At 32.8% G+C, this 17,667-nt stretch overlaps 1 pseudogene; it reads left to right on the forward strand.

Moving 5' to 3' along the window:
* The window catches only part of LOC138326125 (cell death abnormality protein 1-like), a 31,282-nt pseudogene extending 20,986 nt beyond the window's left edge, over positions 1 to 10,296 (forward strand).
* The last annotated feature ends 7,371 nt before the right edge of the window (positions 10,297 to 17,667 follow it).

Genomic DNA, 17,667 nt, shown 5'->3' on the forward strand with positions numbered 1-17,667 from the left:
TTTCGCATGTAAACGGTATACATTACAAAGATAAGATTGTTCACGTGTTTCTAAGACATTTATGTTCCATATTAAAACAGGATGTCCTGCTGGAAGAAATTCACCGAGACGATTGTGCCACAGTTGGTCCTTCTCGGTGTGTTATCTTGGACTCGGGAACTGTTATCCCACTCCCGACTTGTGCTTATGCTCTCTAGGTAAGTTACTAACATTTCTAGAATTTATATAACCCTTATCAAATGGTTTAAGGTTAGTCTGCATAAACTGCTAGGGGTTTTCGCTTTGCGTAATATAAGCTTTCCTAATGAATATAGGCAGATTTAAGTGGACTCCAGTTAACCAACTATTTTCATGAAAATAACATATTAAAAAACATTGATTTCCTCCATGTAATGTAAACGCTTTCATTCATATATTTGTATCATGTAAACACTGATAGCATATGCAGGGACCTATCTATGTGGAAATTTCCAAAGTAACTTTATAACTTTCAAATAGCACAATGTAACTTTTGAAATACAATGTTTTAATGCAATTATTACAAGGAAAAAAAGGAAGTGTCTTTTAAGAGATACAAAAAGACGCATTATACACGTACAAAATGCCTGCATTTATTTAGGTGTGTGTATTTCGCTAGTATGCTTACATTCTGCATTGGAATTGATACGTTAATGTTTTATTATCGATCATCAAAATTTGTGTATTAACTGTAAACAATTTATTGTTCATCTGCGATAAACCATATAATACTAACATGTTATCATACAATGTTGCTTATCAATCCTGATTGAAGCTATGATCATTCGTTTTGAAACGCTAATCCAATTTGAGATTAGACGTTTAGCGAGTTTTTAGATTGTCTCTCAGGGACTATTACGGTGGATCGGCTGTTCAACCTCATCTTGCACAAGGAAACTGTGTAATGACAATGTGGTGTGAGAAAGGGTCACCGGGACGTGATGCAGGTTGTAGGAATCAGGTAAAATATTAGAATATTAGAAATATCTTATTTATACAAAACTAAGGGACATAGAACCAAATGATCCTATTTGTATACTGTAGAAAACAACCTTGTATTTCATCTGTTTAATTGCATCTTCTGTAACTTGTTTATATAAATTAATTTTTAAAAACATCAGCTGGTGCTTTAGCAGTTTAACGTATTAAGATTGAATCCGCCTTTTTTTATACCAGCAAAAACAACGGCAACTGCAAATTTGTTTACCTATGATTATGTATGTCTAAGCAAACAGAAACAATTAAATTTCTACATAATAATTTCAGAGATAATTGCCAAACGAATGTCATTGTGCATTTGTTTTTAGATTGCATTCCTACGACGTGATCTGTATGGTATCATGTGTTTGATGTGAACTTGATTGATCATACTAATTGGCTATGATTAGGCGTCTCTGTGATAAGGACAATGCCGGTATTGTTTGGTGAGAATTACTGCATTCAATTGAGCATCTAATGTTACTATTTTATACTTCATCAGAGGGGTTGAATGAAATTTTTGTTTGAGCAAAAACTGTGTGAATCCGCTTAGCAAATATTAGCAAACAAAATCTATTTACATTCACCTACATTTATGGAAGATAAAAATAGTTACATCAATGGGGCTTTATAATTTAGTTTTGATGACAGAAAAATACATTCAAGCATACGCCTCTTTTTTTTTCAAATGGATATTTTTTTTCTAAATCAATACGCAACGTCGACGTCTTTAGTGTGTGACGTCATGATTACGTCCGGACTTTTGCGCCGTTCATCGATTTTTTTCTTCAAAGTATATAAAGGAAAAAAAATCTGCCAATCAGAGAGATAGATTTAGTATAGAAAAACTAAATAAAAAATATTTATTGGCAAATATCTAGCTGAAGGGGTGATTACCTTTCGACAATTCTAATATGAATAGCATATTGAAAATTGACAGTACATTATCTGTAGTACTCTGTTTTATAAATCTATATGCAATCTAGGTGATATAAAAATTAAACACTGTTCACGAATATAAACTGGGGAACTATATCTGTAGTGTTTGTAAGGAAATACTTATTGTAAAAATAAATTCAAAAGGATGTATTGAATAGATTACTGTGTCTTCAAAAGACAATCTCCTCAAAAATGATATTTCTTTTTCTATGGCAATTATTACGCTGTTATCTTAGCCAATCAGAAGCGTCGTTTTAAAAAGGCGCCGTCATTTTGTTCTGCTTGTTTCTATTATAAAAAATGAAATTTTGATACTTCAGATAAATAACCGACTAATTATACAGGGGCTTTTAATTTTAGATTGCATTCCTATGAAATATGGTCCTAGATGTGAACATGAAATGTTCTACCAACTGCCTTAATAGCCTCTGTGATAAAGACAATGGGGACTGTTCAGGTGAGGCCATTTTGTCATTTTTGTCAATTTCTCATCGTTGACTTAATATCAATAATATCTTTGTAAACCCAAAGTCTATTTTAGTGGGAACTGCACAAAATGTCATTCATTAAAATAAATTATAATACATCAATCGCTATATTGATCGTAATCAACACAACAAGTTTAGCATGACTTTGTACAATGCAAAATTTATTATGAGAGAGATATTTCTGTGTTTTAGCATGTGTTCCTGAAAAGCACGGTGTGATCTGTGAATTGAATTGCCATCCAATTGTATGGACGGTTTGTGCGGAAAGGACACAGGACATTGTTTAGGCGAGTTATTACTCTAAAAACACTCTGGGAAGGCTTTGGACTGTATCATAATATAATATCTTGTGTAATAGATTTAAAGTAAAGTTTTTTTGTTTCGGTACGAAATCACAACCCGAAGGTAATTCATGAACGTCTAACCTGAGGGTTTGCCGAGCGTTGGACATATGAATTACCATGGAGGCCTTTGATTTCATTGACACACCCTGTCATAGGCAGGGAATAATTCTTTTTCCCTCGTACACAAAAGAAAAAGATGAGATAATAGCCAAAAAAAAACAAGCATTTTCACCGCAACATGAACATAGTTCCGTTTGACTGCACATCATTATTGATGTATTGTAAAACTTGTTCTCTGATATCATTTGAAGAAGGTTACTGAATAAAAGGACTGTTTCAAACACATTTGTAAATATTATAGTTCAATCGTTGAACCATTTATTCATTAAAGATTATAATTTTTCATCAGTAACAAAATTTACTTTTATTTTACACCATAACCACCATTGAAAAATTTGAGCTTCCAATTTTACTACTAGATAAAAAATATTATAAATAATAAATTACATCCGAAAAAAATGCATGACACTATGTCCTATATGAAATGAAGTACTGATTGCGCATGCACCGAAAGCAAAATAAATTATCTTACATTATTTTTGTGTTAATTAGACATGAATATATACACGATTAAACACCTAGTTTTGTTAAAAATGGGTACCATTTATGCTCTGTCGGCGGTAGAGCAATTACTAAGTTTAATCATATTTTAGTATGCGGTAGAGCATTACTAAGTTTAATCATATTTTATTTCCAGGATGTATCCCTGGAACATATGGTGACACCTGTGAACAACAATGTCCTCTCAATTGTAAGGACAGCGTGTGCGGAAAGGACACAGGATTACTGTATAGTGTAAACAAACAATACATCTCACATAAAAATAAGGACCTTTTTTCGGTCAATAATGGTGTTTATATATTCCTTTCTAGAATTTAAAATAATGACAAGAGGGACGTAGTAACCTTCGTCATTATTTATTCTACGCGAGCGATATAAAAACCCCATACTTCAAAACATATACTATCCTTAAGTTCTATTTGTTTGTTGTTAGAATGTATAGCTGGAAAACATGGTGATGTATGTGATCATGTCTGCCCTGGAAATTGTGAGGACAAGTTGTGTGGAAAGGATACTGGGCTTAACTAGTTGCTTTTTTAGGTAATTTACATTCATGCATATACTGTACCACAGGACAAAACCCCCTGTTAACAATTACTACATATATTTTTGGAGGATGTATTTCTGGAAAACATGTTATTACTTGTGACCAGGAATGTCCTGGAGATTGTAAGGATATGAATGCCTTCCTTCTACGTTGTAACGGTTTGACTTTGACTATATTTGTTTCTACCTGTTTGAAGTACGGTGCAACATGACAATATAACTACTCCTCATATTGCCTTTGTGGACTTTGAGAGAAATTCAGTAGAAATTGCTACAATATTGTAGGTGAAAATATAATCCGAGTTTAAATGTTTGATTAAAAGTGGTGTTACTTTTGATTGTATTGTTAATGGTTGTGAAATAATATCAACTGGGCCGATGGTAATATTTTTAATGAATTTATAATCTCGAATAAGGAAATATGGAATTTGACATTTATTTTAATGAAGTTTAAGTGCGACAAAGCAAGTCAAAACACATTTCGAGGTATCGTGATATTATTTACATTTTTCGTAAATTGATTGCACATAAATCATTCTTTAAAGATGGAGGTTAAAATTTGCTAATACGTGATTTAGTAAAGATTAAGGAAAAAGTGATGTTAGACAACATTTTTTGAGTGTATATATCTTATTTTTCAATATCGAACGAAAAACGGAATGTTGGCTTTTACCTTGTTTTTTTTGTGTTATTGAATAACAAATCCGAATAAATTCAAAATTAAAAAAAAGGTAAAAAAATTGTATTATCGACATTCCCATCACATTCATAACTTGATCTTTCTTTATAATATATAAATGAAATATTTTGAGTTTTATCTAATTTAATCAGCATTTAATCAGCATTTCTAAATTTATTTTTCTAATGCAATAAATCATGAAATGTCAATCACTAAATACGTAGAAAAAAACCTCAAAAAAGAAAAAATGTTTCTTATCTGTTAGTACACTGGTAATTGATTCGTATAGCTGGAAAACATTGACAAGTCACGTGCTAATGTAATCACCTGTCGATATTGTTTTCATTTCTCAGATTGTATTACTGGAAAGCACGACATCAAATGTAAACACAACTGTTCCGGGAAATTGTAAGAATAGTTTGCACGAAAAGGAATCCGTTAGATTAAAAAGGACTAATAAATATTTCCATACCTAGAGCGCGTGCCAACAAAATTACAACCCGGGGGGTAATTCATGAACGTCTAACCCCAGGCTTGCCGAGGGTTGGACATTCAGGAATTCCCCGAGGGTTTGTGATTTTGTCGTAACACACCCACATAGGTAGGGCATGATTCTTTTTCTCCCAATACAAAGAAAAAGAGGAGAGTTATAACAGAACATAAAGCTCAATTTCGCTGCAACATGGAGCATGGTTCCATCGCCTGCATGTCATTATTGATGACGTCATCGACAATGGACGCATGGGTCATGACGTCAACCAAATTGTCTTCAGGTTCAAAAGGTTAGCGCGTGTAATCTGTCATACCTATGGGTTGACAAAGAAATCTCACCACTCCTAAAACCGATGACAAAATCAGTGATGGTCGGGCGAAAAAATCTTCCTTCCACTTTGTAATGGTTTAACTATTACTATATTTGCTTTTGCAGGCTGTATCGCTGGAAAAATATGGTCGATATATGTGATCAGGACTGCCCTGAAAATTGTAAGAACAAGTTGTGTGGAAAGGATACAGGGCCACTGCACAGGTAATAGAACAACGTCCCACATGTATATAACTTACAACAAGGCAATGTCTTTCTAAAAAACTGTGACATATATTTTTATTTGCAGAATGCATCGCAGGAAAACATGGGAAAATATGTGATAAGAACTGCCATGGAAATTGCAAGGACATGTTGTGTGGAAAGGACCACAGGACACTGCATAGGTAATTAAAAGTTAACGTTTTTGCATTGTATGTATACTTTATTGATAGAGAACGTCTTCTTTCTACATTATAATGGTTTCAATGTAAATATTTTTTGATAATTTTTATCAATGAAAAAAATGGTTATATCTTATATTATCAGGAACTGCCCTGAATATATAAAGGACATTGATTTTGTTACTTGTTCATAACAAGACAGTACACAAAACGTCAATAAATATATAAGGAGAGAGCTTTAGATGACAAGTTGCCAAAGTTTGTAATAAAGCAGCACATTGGTATTAGATTTAAATTTAAAGAAAACATCCACTATAATTATACTAATGTAATCAACACAGGAAACATGGACATGTCTGGGGATTTCTTTTAACTTACTGCAGGAATATTTGGATGATATGAACTGTAAAACATTGTATGCAAATTTACGATATCTATGTTATGAAAAGGCAATACTAGCTAAAATAATACAGCAAAAGTGTTATTCCCACATATCCTTAATGTTTTTATTAAAAAACTTAAGTGATATTAGTTTATAGTTTAAGCGTTGTTTCAATAATAAGAATTAAAATTAAATCATCTGTATTTTAATCACCATCACATAAGCTGAATGTTCCGAGAACAATTAACTGTTTTACCCATTTCATATTAAATTTAAATGTCTGCAAATATCTGCTTAAAGTTTTATCACATTACCAAACAGATATTCAATGGTTTCAGGATACTTTTTTACCAAAAGGACATAAAGAACTTATGCAATTCCCAATTTTAAAGAGAAGAGCATTGGTTTAAAATTCTTTGTTTGGATTTTGTTACTTTGATATTAATAAGTTTTCAAACTTTTGATAAAATTGTATGCCTTGAGGTTTTGGAAGACTCGGCAAATTCTTTAGAAATGTTAGCTTTGTCCCGTTTGCTTTATTTGTCAACAATTGTGGGCATATGGATATTTGAACCATTAATGCATCGCTTCGGGTAAAAGATGTGGTTTCATATATGTATATTTTCGTCTCCAAAAAGACTGCAGTCATAGATTTCATAAATTAACATTTAGTTTAACAAACAGCTTAACAAACAGATCTAGGTAATCTTAGCAATGATTTTTACAAAAAGACACTTTGGAAAATGCTATAAAAAAACGACGTTACTCTTGATATTTGATTTGTTCTTATTTGTAATGCTTATTTTTGCATTGGACATCATTTTCTGGTGTTGATGATTATTTTCTGTACTTCTGGTAATACTCTAGCAGAAAAAAAAATAGAGTTGTTGAGAACTGGGCATTACCTGACCAAAAACACTGTTTTAGAGAGTATTTAAAGTATAAAACATTTCACAGTACATCTATAAGCCCACTTGCCATTATCTTAAAAAATGATGACGTTTATTATGACGCCCAATGGTTTTCAGCAGAATTAAATTTTTATTTTATATTATATGCATACAATAAAAACGTTTGATTGCATGTCTTCATTTACCAAAATATCTAAAGAAATAACATTTTGAAAGTGTAACCTGATTTATGGGACATCCCGTACAATAAGATGTTGGTAAACAAAATGTCACCCCACCCACCCCCCGCCCCCACCCCCACCCCCCTCCCACCCCCTTCCACCCCCGCGAGGCCCACTTGGGGACTATTGACATAGAAAGAATACATCGATCCAAAAAGTTAAACCGAATATAATTGCAATTGCAATTATATTTATATTTGGACAAGGGTTTTATTAAAAGGTGAAATAAACAGATTGATTGCTAATTGAGCTAAGACAATACTTGTTGTAACTTGTTATGAATTCACCCTTTTAACAACGTTCTTATGATGTTTTCAGAATATAGAGTACATCGAAATACACATTTCAATCACATTAATATAACAATCTTGATTTACGTTTGAAAATGTTTATGAGTACATTTAATTGCGATTAATTTTATTAGTTAAGATTCTCCAATTTCCGAAAAATAAGAATATAGATCACATCGTAGTAAATGTTTACATAATCCAGCACATTTGTAACGATAGTACAATTTTCAAAACTTTACTTGTCATTCTCAGAGTGAGCATCACAACATAAGGCATATTTCGGTTTTTATCTGTATTAGAAACTTGTTTGATTTGTGTAGGTTGTGTTGTTGGGAGATACGGAGAATCGTGTTCCTTGACCTGCCCAGTAACATGTAAAGATTTCGAGTGCGATCAACGAACCGGACACTGTTTAGGTAAACCCTGACAATGTATAAGCAATTGTTGATTTTTCAATTGTGTGTTATGAAACCAAATATAGCAGTCGCATGAACTAATCGTAAGTAGCTAATTACAGAAACATGTTTGGTCGTTTTGGTAGAAAAGGAACTTTTATTGGCTCAGACTAAAAAGAACATGATATATGTTTCTTTTAGACGTATTGTTTTCCCATTAACGAACAAGGTCCTTTACAAACCAAAATGAAAAAAAAAAATGAAATGAGAAATGTTTCAATAATGAAATTTTGTATGACGTAAACCTGGCGTAAATGTATCGCCTGCACAGTAATTTCGATGATGTCATCAGTTTTTAGCCTTAACAAACAAATTTTACTTCCATCCATCTTTTGTCTATCACTGAAACGTAGTATCCCTAAATGATCAAAAATGAACAAAAAGCATTTATTGTGTTTAAGACTTATTTGTCCTGGTATCATTGTTCTATGTAGAATGTTATCCTGAAACGTAGTATCCCTAAATAACCAAAAATGAACAAAAAAGCATTTATTTTGTTTGAGACTCATTTATCCTGGTATCATTGTTATATTTAGAATGTTATCCTGGAAAGTACGGCGTGGTGTGTGGGGCTGATTGTCCTGATACATGCAAGGACAATATCTGTAATAAGGACGACGGCCACTGTTTTACAACGGATATTTGTAATGTAAATAAGGACGACGGGCGCTGTCTTACAACGGATACAGGTAAATATCAGAAAGGACGACGGCCACTTACTTACTACGAATATAGGTAAATAGTAATAAGGACGGCGGCCCCTGTTTTACCACGGATATAGGTAAATATTAAAAAAAGACAACGGCAACTGTCTTAGCGCGGATATAGGTAGATATTAAAAAAGACAACGGCCACTGTCGTACCACAGATATAGGTAAATATTAAAAAAATGACAACGGCCACTGTCTTACCACAGATATAGGTAAATATTAAAAAAGGACGACAGCCATTGTCTTACGAAGGATAAAGGTAAATATAGATTAGACGACGGCCACTGTCTAAAACACCGATATAGATACATTTTAATAATGACGACGGCCACTGTATAACCAAGTATACAGGTTTATATTAAAAATGACTACTGCCTACTGTCTTAGCACGCATGCATGTAAATAGTTGTAAAGGACGTCAGACACTGTCTAACCACGGATATAGGTAAATAGTTATAAGGACGTCAGACACTGTCTAACCACGGATATAGGTAAATAGTAATAATGACCACAGACACTATCTTACCAAGGATAAAGGTAAATAAAAATAAAGACGACTGGTGCTCTCTTACCACGGATATATGTAAATATTAATTAAGACGACAGCCACTGTCTTACCACGGATATAGGTAAATAGCAATAAGGACGACGGTCACTGCCTTACCACTTGTATAGATAAATGGTCATAAGGATAACGGTCACGTATAGTTTGCATCTTTAACTCATATTTACCGAATATAAATCATAAAACAATTAAGAGATATATTAATCATTGCATTGTATTTTGTTTATTTCTGTATAACACGTATATATGTGGTATAATGTTTTCAACATTATTCATGAAAACAAAACAAAAACAGGTAAAACAATAGTAACTTAGCTTTCACTGTTGATTTACATTTTAACAGACCATTCTAACCAGATAACTGTAGCTGTCCTGGCTGCTATTTGTGGTCTTTTGTTCGCTGCTTTCACCACCGCGTTAGTAGTGATATTATGTCTTCGGTAGGTATTTATACTCACATTAATAAAAACATAAATTGTAATGAAGTTTTAATAATCCATAGCATCGTTACTATAAGTATAAATCAATAAATAAATATTTTAAAGCGGTGACTTGAGATTTCGATCGATAATCTAACTGTGAAACCACCCTGTGTTGTAAATCAATTAATCAGCAGCATATGTCTACATATTGATTTATTATTCTGCATTTTTATATTAGAGTTATCTATCCTTGCGGGTAGGTATTGATTGTCACGTAATGTTTGTGTGAGTGTAACGTCATCTATATTTCAGATAAAAAAACTACGTAATTTGTGTTTACAAAGTAATGATATCACAATAGATACCTACCCGCAAATGACATAACTCTGTACTATGCAAAATCTGAATACACACATCTTGGGAAATTATTCGGAAGTTTCAATATGGGATATATAATAATTATTTTTATCTTCAGGCGAAGACTGCAGAGATACAAATGCAGCACTAAGACATGTAAGTAATGTTGTAAGTCTTAAATGATGACAACACAAATAAGTATTAATTTTCGGTATCAGTACAAAATATGCTTGAAGTGCCTCAGCCTTAGAGGTTGTATCACACGAATCCCTGTATGGTTTCATTAGGTATTCTAATGATATATCGGTTATTCTGTTATGCCCATTACCACTATACAACTTCCCATCAAATCTCACTGGTTACAATGTACCCTCCATCAATGTACTAGATCTTCTCACATGATTTTTATGTTGAGATTTTCATTGCAGAACTCTCCATCACAGAACCTGGATACACATCTATATCTCATGACCAAGGAGAGACCCCGCATGTATATGAAATGGTGGTCAACTAACAGTCAGATACTAACGTTTACAGAAAGTGCACAAACAAATTCTTTCACACAATACTAGCAAGGACAGTAGATTTGTATCACATCATCACATATTCCTTAGATGAAGGTTATCAATGCATTTGTGACGTCATTTAAAATTGACTTCCCGTAAAGTTTACCATATTTTGCTCGTGCCATTAACATTTATTCTTTTTCCTAATATGTATAAAACTCGTCGGCCACCAATAACAGGCTTGACCGTATTAACTTCTCTGTCGTTTCACTTAAATACCCCAAGTCAAGTGGAAGGTCATTTGTCTTTACCTTGTGAAGTTATATAATGTCGAGTTTGATAATAAAAGTGGAACTAAATGCATATGTCTTAATGTGTATTCTTGTATGATTGAGTATAATATTATCGAAGGTTCACTACTGCATCTGTACATTCCATCATCCATGACTTTTACATGAAATGATGATGGAATGTACAGATCCATTATTTCTTTACATAAGATATTAGGAACGTGTATATACCTATACACAAAACACGGCGTTGACATAAACTGCAGAAATCTTGATAAAAAAAGCTTGGAACCTTAGACGTGTTGTCTATCACAAATGGCGGTAATGTGGACAAGTGAATACCGGTATAGTCTTCTTTATAGCTTACATACAGTATTGAATAATAAAGTCAGTATAAAACACATTTACACGTCACTAAGAAACATAAGTTTAGAAAAGTTGGAAACACCGTCATGGTGGGGGGGTGAGCCTCAAATCAGGGGGGCAGGTAAATACCACCTTAGTAGTGCCTAAGGGGCCTAGTCCCCAATATATTCCTGAACAGGGTAATCAATACACATAAATAAAAAAAAAAAGAAATCTAACCCTCTGGATAATTTGCCATGTTGATAAATGATTAGGATTTTTCAGGTCTTTTAAAATGTACGTTTTATCCCGGGAAGTGGGAAGGAAAAATGGTATTTATCGGACCATGAAATAAAAGGTATTTAAACTTTTCATGTACGAAAAACAAAATAATTTATTGAAAACAAATGCACTTATACATATAAAGTTGTAGCTAAGGGAAATGCCTATACACCGCATTCCCTCTCATCAGTCAGGACAACATGAAGCTTCCCAATCTTCTATGTACTTACACATGTTTTTGGTATGTTATGTATGACACTTAATACATGTAGCTATTAGATAAGGGAGATAACTCCTATAGCTATATTATCAATACATCCTAAGGCCATACCATCATACCATTAATTTAGGTTATAGAGCTTTCTAGAATATTAACATGTATAAACATACATGTTTGTAAACATTTTGATTATAAGTAGGGATCGAGAATGATCTATTTCCAGAAAGTTTTGTGTGTTTATTTGTTTACTGTTTTTAGTTAGATATTTCTAGAAGTAGAAGGTTCTCCAATTTTCTTGAATTAGGGTTTAGCTATATATACTCCAGCTGTCCAAGGCTAAATCAGAGCTGTAATGAGACCTGTAATTAATCATATCAAAACTCGTACTGCGCCATATTAGATTTTATTGGGAGAACTATTGTGACTTTATCTGTGGATTGTTACAACGCATTTTGTGGATTTATTCATATTGCCTAGAACTTTATAAATTACCTGTGGACATTCATTTTCCTCGTAGAGTTTTGAATCTTATTAATAAGGAACCTGGAAGGATCACGGATATACCAGGGCATTCGCATACAGACAAGTAACACTTTGAATTCTCATATTACTCATGTATTATCATCGATTGCTTAGATATTGTAAACCATCTCTGTATAGTATTATATATCTATATACTTAAATTGAATTTATCTGCTGGTTTCTCATTTATGCTAGACTGGGCCATAAAAGGTACAACACTGTCATTAATGATTACTGAAATATATCAAGCACTAATAAGGCAAGAATTCCACGAAAGTGGATGTGTCGCTTGCAAAGAATCACAAAAAATAGTAATTTACAGTTGAAAATATTGTTAATAATTAGGTGAAGTTATCAAGTCCCGTACCTTTTGCAAATATTGATGGATTTTGACCAGTATCGAACCCATTTAAGATCACATTAACAGAAAGCCATATACCAAATATGGTTGAAATCAAACAATAATTACTAAAGTTATCGAGCGGAAACGATGGATTTATCTGTTATGACGAGATAAATTAACTCTTGCAAATATTGACAGATTTTGCCCAATTTATGAAACTCATTTGAAAATCTCATTGACATAAAATAATTTATAACATTTGGTTGAAATTGGACGATAAATATTTTAAGTTATCGAGTGATGCTATGGATTCATCTGTTTTTTGACGATTGTGAAGTCCCGTTACTCTTGCAAATATTGACGGATTTTGACCATTATCGAACTTATTCAAGATCTAATTGATATAAAGCAAAATGCAAAATTAAGTTGAAATCGGACAATAAAAACTTACGTTATCGCACGGAAAGCGTTTCCCGACGCCGACGCCGCCGACGTAGTGCTAACCTATAAATGTCGCCCTGGCGTTAGCAGGCGACACATTATCTGATACTTAGTAAACGGCATATCATGTTTACCATGTATATTTTGTACATTTCATTATTCCATACATTTTATGAAGTTTTATAAAAACTAAGTAATATTAAGCCAAAAACCAGCTAAAAAGTCCCTAGCAGCGAGAATCATACCTTATACATTGCATACTGCCTAAAGCACAAACAAGAACGGATACACACAGACACAATCAATTTAATCAAAATCATACTAATAGGGCAACACCTGAAGGAATGTCGCAGATGAAATGAAGGGAATAGAAAGTGAATATAACTCTTTGTGTTTCTCTTAAAGGGGCCGATTTCATTGAGTTATGAAAAAATATTTGACCCCCATGACCTTGAATAAAGGTCAAGGTCATTCAGATATAAACAACCATGGTAGTTTATTATATAAAATATACTGGCAATTAACCTGAAAGATACATTTTGATTTATTTTTATAAAAAACACCAACAAAGGAAAGTAAAAAAGCTAATAAACAAGAGGCCCAAGGGCCTTCACGGTCATCTGACATCCTTGGCAAAAGTCATACAGGAAATTAATTAGATAGGGCGTCATTGATAAGCCATATTTTATTTGGGATCAACCAGTGATGTAACAACACTTTGTCCAGGCCATATCGGGATCATTAACTTTAGAAGAAAGCCTTGGTTCAAAATGTATTTTTCAAGATGACGGCTGTGGCGGTCATAATGTATTTCGGATTGACCCATAAAAAACGTCAATTGGTCGGGACCATGTCATAAATCATTTCATGCAAGTTTCAGCTGAATTGCACTCGAAGAACTTGAGAACTTGAAAAATGTGTTTTCGAATGACGAAACACCAGATGACCTAACAAGAGGCCCGGAGTGCCCGTATCGCTCACCTGCTTATTGTAATGCCCAGTAATGTTCTAAATACAAGGATTATTGTTTCACAAACTATGTGATTCTTCTCCATGGATGTTTTTGCTAAATCTCTATGTAGATGTCTATGACTAGTAGAAATTTAAAGGCTTTACCTCTATTTCCCCTATTGGACACCTATCTCATAGTAAAATTGAGGCAAATCAGAAGAAAAAACAAACCGATCACAGGCTTTCAGAAATCATTTGAGGTTACATACTCAATAATCCAGGGAATATTATCACTGACATAATATCCACCCCTGGACTAATATTTCATTGTAAAATTGGAGCCAGTACAGAAGAAAAAACACTGAGACAGGCCTGCTGATTGAGATGTCCTTTCAAGAATTCAGAGAAAATTGACCCCCAACTTCTAACTAACACAGTCAACCACATTATATAATTTATTTGTGTACGTTAAATGATCAAATAACCTGTGTCGTCTGTTGCCTGCAAATTTATCGACTGATCACCAAATGTAAAATTGCCATGCCTCTACCCGCAACACACACGTGTTTCTTATTCAATGTAAGGCAGCAAACAATGCGGTGATTGACAGCTGGCGATCACTTAATTGATGAGATAGTGCAGGGGTAGATATAATGTCAGAGATAGTAACCCTGGCTTATCAAGGATATTTAGGCTATTATTCTGCCATTTTTTTTAAATTAAAGTTTTAAATCTAACTTTAATATTCTTATTTATAATTAAGTAACGAGTTCATCATAATTGCTATGATATTATATACATGTAGCTCAATATCAATTAATCACAAATATCAGCACAAATTATTCTAATACTGTTATTTACTGATTTAACCTTTAGCCTCACTGATTTTATATATAAATAGTGACATGATATCAAAGATTTGGAGATGTCATGTATATATGACATCACAAGTTTCCTATTCTTAACCTAAAGCTGTCTGGAATATGCATTTTCATGAATAATCAAGTCAAAATCTCTGCTACTCCAATTTTATCCGCAAATTGGTGATACATTGTAATAGACAATATCGCCTTGCTGGACACTTAGTCTTTTACAATTACATATATTTTAGAGAACAAGAATTGTTTAAACTATTTTTACAGAGAAAATTACAAAATAACACAACTGCTATCATTTCCAAGGATATAGGGCAATTAATCAAGTTAAAATAACCTGAATTTGTTGTCATAATGACAAGGCATACAAATTGAAAAATATCATGTACTTATATACATTACGAATAATCATGTAAAATTCTCTGTTACCCCCAGTTTATCAAAAATAATTAGTTTTCCTCCTGTAGATAAAAAAATTGTCAAAATATAGATAATATAGGTCTGGCCGAACACTCAATCCATAAAAAAATACATATAGACTCTATTTTCGAAATCATTTTAGTGATATTGAGCATTTTACTAAATAAATATACCTTAAAAAATTACAAATGAGCAAATTACCTCCCATTATCAGATCCTAATGAAAACTGTTCATTTGAACATGTAAAAATATAAAGAGCGGTTTAAGATGTCCCAACAAATTACCACAAGCTGTCCACCTCTGGGATTCGGTTCGAATCCCATGTGGGGCAGTTGCCAGGTACTGACCGTTGTTTGGTGGTTTTGATCCAGTGTACTCCAACTTTCCTCTACCAACAAACCTGGCATGTCCTTACATGACCATTGCTGTCAAGAAGACGTTAAACTAATAAAACCGAATTAATTCAAAACACATACATGTACTCTTTACAGTACAGTAATATTGGTTTATATTAGGTGTCAACCTTTTCAATTATCATAAAATTAATGAAACCTTTTATGAGAAATCTATACTACATCCGGAATAGAAATGAATATGGTACCAGGTAATCAAATTATTGTAAATCCTTGGATTACCTGATACAGCTGAAGGGTATGAAAATTAGTGGAATAAATCCTCACGTTCATTAATTATTTGTAGCTTTTATACATAAGTAAAAATGAGTTATACCTGTGATACTTCTCTTTTGTTTTATAATTACATGAAACAGAACATATTTTTATACTGATGAAAATTACTAGTATTCAAAAAAGTTAGTGTTTCCAAGTGTACCAGTAATTCATTGCAGGTAAAAAACGTTCATTAGGAAATCATATTTAAAAGTATATACCTTTAATAACCGAAACGCCTTTCAATTTATTAATTTCATTACTAAATCTTGTTTTTTGATTTAGAAAAAAAAAATCAAAAATTTCTCAAATTTAAAATTTAGCTAGTCTCTGAAATGCTTAAAACTGATGGGACTGTTACAAGTTTGACATTCACTACTGTATAGTAGGGTTACAGCTAAGTATCCTTTACCTAGATATGATATCTAAAAAAAAAAAAAAAAAAAAAACAAAAAAAAAACAAACAAAACAAAAAAAACAATAAAATTAAATAATGTGAAAAAATCCTTAAAGGCTCGAGGTATTACAAATCATTTAACAAGTTTAATATATTTAAAATGATGCAGCCACGAGTGTAAGTTTATATTTACCACATAACTAGTATTTATGGTAATTATTTATAATATAGTCAAAACTTCTCTGTCAGGAAAAAAAAGGCATCCATGGTGCTTAGTTTAATGGACACCTTAAGCTTAACCTCAATAAATGACCATCAGAGTCGAGAGGATCAAGATGATATCGATATTGACAACTTCCTTTACAAGGAAAAATCTTTCTTGTTGTTTAATTAATTCTAGATCTATTGAATCCTTGAAAGAATAGCCAGGGCTTACATATGTTATCTTTGGGTCAAAATTAGGATTACTTTCAATTTTGTGTTATGTAAGAGTGGCAAAATCAAGCTTGGATTCGATGTGTCAACCAAGATAATCATACAATGTCACAGACGTCATTGATATATGCGACGACACAATATTTCTTACAAAATTTATGACATGACCGTGTATGATATGGCTGTACGAGTCAGTGTGATATCATACATGTATATATATGCTAATTTTCATAACGCGGGTCAATCTGATGATTCCTCTCGGCATCCTAATTAACACACATTAGTTGTCTATCACTATACACAACACAGCAAAATTGTGAAATGAAACATCATTGTTACAAATGTAACATTAATTATTGACCCCCCCCCCTCCCTCCAAAGTCTGTACAATTATTATGGGTCATGTAAAACTGCAGTGCATACAAATGTATTTGATAATGTTGATCATATCCATTACAATTCAATTGTGATTTTGCTCAACAAAATTACCATTAAAACACTCTTGGTAAATTAATTAATTAAATCATAATTACTTTTGGTATCTTTCATTTTTATATAACGATATCTATTATATTTCCCGATATCCATATACCACAATGCTTACATTGAGCTTTTAAAATGTCCCCGTTTATGACGCTGGTAGTTCTTTATTGGTGATTCCATAACACCTGGGAAAAGCGGAAATGGCACAAATCAGCCACCATACCTTTATGTAGTTTGATATATATATTCATATTGTTAAAAGCAATTATAGAGGTGAACATTATGCAAATCAAAAGCATTCGTATTATGCTTTCTAAAACAAGCCAAAACTTTTGTCGAGGACTTCGCAAATGCCT

Source organism: Argopecten irradians, chromosome 6 (genome assembly GCF_041381155.1).
Source record: "Argopecten irradians isolate NY chromosome 6, Ai_NY, whole genome shotgun sequence".
Lineage (NCBI taxonomy): Eukaryota > Metazoa > Mollusca > Bivalvia > Pectinida > Pectinidae > Argopecten > Argopecten irradians.